Below are 5,587 nucleotides of genomic sequence, written 5' to 3' on the forward strand. Positions count from 1 at the left end.
CGCCGCCCCGGCTGACGCGGTTTCGTGCCGCCCCGGCAGACGCGGTTTTTTGCCGCCCCGGCTGACGCAGTTCGGACTTGGCACTTTTTGGCTGAGCCTTGCTGGCGGCCCACTCACTCGATCGCCATGTCTGTTTGCCACAGTTTTCCCGGTGGTGCCGCACCCGGGCTCGCCCCGGCAGACGCGTTTTTTTTTTCTTTCGCCCCGGCTGACGCAGTTTTCGCGCCGCCCCGGCAGACGCGGTTTTCGCGCCGCCCCGGCAGACGCGGTTTTTTGCGCCGCCCCGGCTGACGCAGTTCGGACTTGGCACTTTTTGGCTGAGCCTGGCTGGCGGCCCACTCACTCGATCGCCATGTCTGTTTGCCACAGTTTTCCCGGTGGTGCCGCACCCGGGCTCGCCCCGGCTGACGCAGTTTTCGCGCCGCCCCGGCTGACGCGGTTTCGTGCCGCCCCGGCAGACGCGGTTTTTTGCGCCGCCCCGGCTGACGCGGTTTTTTGCCGCCCCGGCTGACGCAGTTCGGACTTGGCACTTTTCGGCTGTGCCTGGCTGGCGGCCCACTCACTCGATCGCCATGTCTGTTTGCCACAGTTTTCCCGGTGGTGCCGCACCCGGGCTCGCCCCGGCAGACGCGTTTTTTTTTTTTTCTTTCGCCCCGGCTGACGCAGTTTTCGCGCCGCCCCGGCTGACGCGGTTTCGTGCCGCCCCGGCAGACGCGGTTTTTTGCGCCGCCCCGGCTGACGCGGTTTTTGCCGCCCCGGCTGACGCAGTTCGGACTTAGCACTTTTTGGCTGAGCCTGGCTGGTGGCCCACTCACTCGATCGCCATGTCTGTTAGCCACAGTTTTCCCGGTGGTGCCGCACCCGGGCTCGCCCCGGCTGACGCAGTTTTCGCGCCGCCCCGGCTGACGCGGTTTCGTGCCGCCCCGGCAGACGCGGTTTTCGCGCCGCCCCGGCTGACGCGGTTTTTGCCGCCCCGGCTGACGCAGTTCGGACTTAGCACTTTTCGGCTGTGCCTGGCTGGCGGCCCACTCACTCGATCGCCATGTCTGTTTGCCACAGTTTTCCCGGTGGTGCCGCACCCGGGCTCGCCCCGGCTGACGCAGTTTTCGCGCCGCCCCGGCTGACGCGGTTTCGTGCCGCCCCGGCAGACGCGGTTTTCGCGCCGCCCCGGCTGACGCGGTTTCGTGCCGCCCCGGCAGACGCGGTTTTTTGCCGCCCCAGCTGACGCAGTTCGGACTTAGCACTTTTTGGCTGAGCCTTGCTGGCGGCCCACTCACTCGATCGCCATGTCTGTTTGCCACAGTTTTCCCGGTGGTGCCGCACCCGGGCTCGCCCCGGCAGACGCGTTTTTTTTTTTCTTTCGCCCCGGCTGACGCAGTTTTCGCGCCGCCCCGGCAGACGCGGTTTTCGCGCCGCCCCGGCAGACGCGGTTTTTTGCGCCGCCCCGGCTGACGCGGTTTTTTGCCGCCCCGGCTGACGCAGTTCGGACTTGGCACTTTTTGGCTGAGCCTGGCTGGCGGCCCACTCACTCGATCGCCATGTCTGTTTGCCACAGTTTTCCCGGTGGTGCCGCACCCGGGCTCGCCCCGGCTGACGCAGTTTTCGCGCCGCCCCGGCTGACGCGGTTTCGTGCCGCCCCGGCAGACGCGGTTTTTTGCGCCGCCCCGGCTGACGCGGTTTTTTGCCGCCCCGGCTGACACGGTTCGGACTTTGCACTTTTCGGCTGTGCCTGGCTGGCGGCCCACTCACTCGATCGCCATGTCTGTTTGCCACAGTTTTCCCGGTGGTGCCGCACCCGGGCTCGCCCCGGCAGACGCGTTTTTTTTTTTTTTTTCTTTCGCCCCGGCTGACGCAGTTTTCGCGCCGCCCCGGCTGACGCGGTTTCGTGCCGCCCCGGCAGACGCGGTTTTTTGCGCCGCCCCGGCTGACGTGGTTTTTGCCGCCCCGGCTGACGCAGTTCGGACTTTGCACTTTTTGGCTGAGCCTGGCTGGCGGCCCACTCACTCGATCGCCATGTCTGTTTGCCACAGTTTTCCCGGTGGTGCCGCACCCGGGCTCGCCCCGGCAGACGCGTTTTTTTTTTCCTTCGCCCCGGCAGACGTGGTTCCCCCCCCCCCCCTCCGTCTTTCTTTTTGTTTTTTTTTTCGCCGCGGCTGAAGTGGATTTTTCGGTGCCTCGACGCCCCGGTAGTCGCGGTTTTTCCGTTTCCGCACGGCCCCGGCTGACGCTGCTCGGTCACAGTCGCCTTTTGTGGTGATTGCAGACTTCTTGAGCGCGGGTGTTTTTTTTTTTGTTGTTGTTGTTGTTTTATTACGCATTCGCTCCAGCAGACGCTGTTTAGACTTTTTGTTTCCTCTTTTATCCTGCGACGAGGTGACGAGGTTTATTCGGTGCCCCGCCGCCCCGGCTGAAGTGATTTTTCCTGTCCCGTGCCGCCCCGGCTGACGCGGTTGGGACTTCGCGTTTGTTCGGCCGCCACGGGTTTTGGCGCACTCGCTCGGTTGCTTGTTGTTGCCACTTGTTGCGAACCCAGGTTTCTTGAGCGAGCGCGGGCGTTTTTTCTTCCTTTCTTTCTTTGTTCTATGTGTTAGCGAATCGGCCTTTAATATCACACGAGGACTCACAACCAACAATTTTCAGTTTGAAGTGTAAAAAATCTGCAGGTGTTGACGTAACTGACTTGCCCCGTACCCTTGAGTACATCCATGAAGTTCTCGTAGTACTACTAAATCGCATTATTCCAAGTGGAGAAATTCCCATAAACTTGCAAACCTCTACACGAAAATCGGTGCGCGTGATAAAGTTGAAAATTATCGTCCGATATCAAATGTGCCTTCTATAACACAAATTCTAGGAAAAAAAAAAAAAAAACACTTGTTCGCCGTTTTCTGCGCCGTGACTGGCAGCACTCCGGCGAAGCGAAACGGGGTCGATTCGAGCACGATATCGGCGTCTTTCGACGTGCTCGCCGGCGACCGTCGCACGAGTACGTCGCACGAGCGCGTCTGCCGGGGCGCCGTTTGCGAAGCCGACGCAAAAGTGGGAACCGCCGCTCGGATGATCGCCGCTTTCGGCAGAGTGAGTGTTGGCACTCCGGGGAAGCGAAACAGCGTGAATGCGCCCACGAAATCGGCGTATTTTGAAGTGCCCGCCGGCGACCGTCGCACGAGTACGGTAAACCGCGTCAGCCGGGGCGTAGTTCGGGACGCCGACGAAAAAGTGGGAAGCGCAACTCGGATCTTCGCCGTTTTTGCAGGAGTGAGTGGCGGCCCTCCTGCGAGACCAAGAAGCATCGATTCGTGCACGAATTCGGCGCCTTTCGACGTGATCGCCGGCGACCGTCGCTCGAGTAGGGCAAACCGCGTCTGCCGGGGCGGGCTTCGGGACGCCGATGCGAAAGTGGGAAACGCTGCTCGGATGTTCGCCGTTTTTGGCCGAGTGAGTGCTGGCACACGGGCGAAGCCAAACGGGGCCGATTACGGCACGATATCGGCGTCTTTCGACGTGCCCGCCGGCGACCGTCGCACGAGTACGGTAAACCGCGTCAGCCCGGGCGGAGTTCGGGACGCCGATGCGAAAGTGGAGAACGCCGCTCGGATCTTCGCCGTTTTTGGAGGAGTGAGTGGCGGCACTCCGGAGAAGCCAAGGAGCGCCAATTAGCGCACGATATCGGCGTCTTTCGACGCGCTCGCCGGCGACCGTCGCACGAGTAGGGCAAACCGCGTCTGCCGGGGCGGGGTTTACGACGCCGACGCAAAAGTGGGAACCGCCGCTCGGATGTTGGCCGTTTTTGGCAGAGTGAGTGCTGGCACTCCGGCGACGCGAAAGAGCGCGAATGCGCCCACGAAAGTGGCGTATTTGGACGTGCGTGACGGCGACCGCTGCAGGAGTACGAAAAACCACGTCAGCCGGGGCGAGCGACACACGGCGGTCTGGGTGCTTATCGCTGCTATTATAGGGGCACCCCGGCAGACGCAGAAAAAAAAAAAAAATTTTCGACCTTCTTTTTTGCTGGTCGAGCTCGGGTAACCCAGGTCGCAATGGGAGCCGCGCACGAAAGCGGCGTCGCGAGACGCGTTCGCGGTCGCTAGTCGCACGAGCTCGGCAACCGCGTCAGCCGGCGCGGAGTTCGGGATGCCGACGGCTAAGTGGGTACCGCTGCTCGGATGTTCGCCGTTTTTGGCCGAGTGAGTGCTGGCACTCCGGTGAAGCCAAGGAGCGCCAATTCGTGCACGATATCGGCGTCTTTCGACGTGCCCGCCGGCCACCGCCGCACGAGTACGGCAAACCGCGTCTGCCGGGGCGGGGTTCGCGACGCGTACGCAATAGTGGGAACCGTCGCTCGGATGTTCGTCGTCTTTGGCCGAGCGAGTGCTGGCACTCCGGCGAAGCGAAACGGGGCCGATTCGGGCACGATATCGGCGTATTTCGACGTGCTCGCCGGCGACCGTCGCACGAGTACGGCAAAGCGCGTCTGCCGGGGCGAGGTTTGCGACGCCGACGAAAAAGTGGGAAGCGCCGCTCGGATCTTCGCCGTTTTTGCAGGAGTGAGTGGCGGCCCTCCTGCGAGACCAAGAAGCATCGACTCGCGCACGATATCGGTGTCTTTCGACGTGCCCGCCGGCCACCGCCGCACGAGTACGGCAAACCGCGTATGCCGGGGCGGGGTTGGCGACGCCGACGCAAAAGTGGGAACCGCCACTAGGATGTTCGCCGTTTTTGGCAGAGTGAGTGCTGGCACTCCGGCGAAGCGAAAGAGCGCGAATGCGCCCACGAAAGTGGCGTGTTTGGACGTGCTTGACGACGACCACCGCAGGAAAACGAAAAACCACGTCAGCCGGGGCGAGCGACCCATGGCGGTCTGGGTGCTTATCGCTGCTATTATAGGGGCACCCCGGCAGACGCAAAAAAAAAAAAAAAATTTTTTTCGACATTCTTTTTTGCTCGTCGACCTCGGGTGACCCAGGTCGCAGTGGGAGCCGCGCACGAAAGCGGCGTCGCGAGACGGCTTCGCGGTCGCTAGTCGCACGAGCTCGGCAACCGCGTCTGCCGGGGCGGAGTTCGGGACGCCGACGGCTAAGTGGGAACCGCCGCTCGGATGTTCGCCGTTTGTGGCCGAGTGAGTGCTGGCACTCCGGCGAAGCCAAACGGGGCCGATTCCGGCACGATATCGGCGTCTTTCTACGTGCTCGCCGGCGACCGTCGCACGAGTACGGCAAAGTGCGTCTGCCGGGGCGGGGTTTGCGACGCGTACGCAATAGTGAGAACCGTCGCTCGGATGTTCGTCGTCTTTCGCCGAGCCAGTGCTGGCAATCCGGCGAAGCCGAACGGAGCCGATTCGGGCACGATATCGGCGTCTTTCCACGTGCTCGCCGGCGACCGTCGCACGAGTACGGTAAACCGCGTCAGCCGGGGCGGAGTTCGGGACGCCGATGCGAAAGTGGGAAGCGCCGCTCGGATCTTCGCCGTTTTTGGAGGAGTCAGTGGCGGCACTCCGGTGAAGCCAAGGTGCGCCAATTCGCGCACGATATCGGCGTCTTTCGACGTGCCCGCCGGCCACCGTCGCACGAGTACGGCAAACCTCGTC

This window comes from Rhipicephalus microplus, unplaced genomic scaffold, assembly GCF_043290135.1.
Source record: "Rhipicephalus microplus isolate Deutch F79 unplaced genomic scaffold, USDA_Rmic scaffold_199, whole genome shotgun sequence".
In the NCBI taxonomy this organism is placed as follows: Eukaryota; Metazoa; Arthropoda; class Arachnida; order Ixodida; family Ixodidae; genus Rhipicephalus; species Rhipicephalus microplus.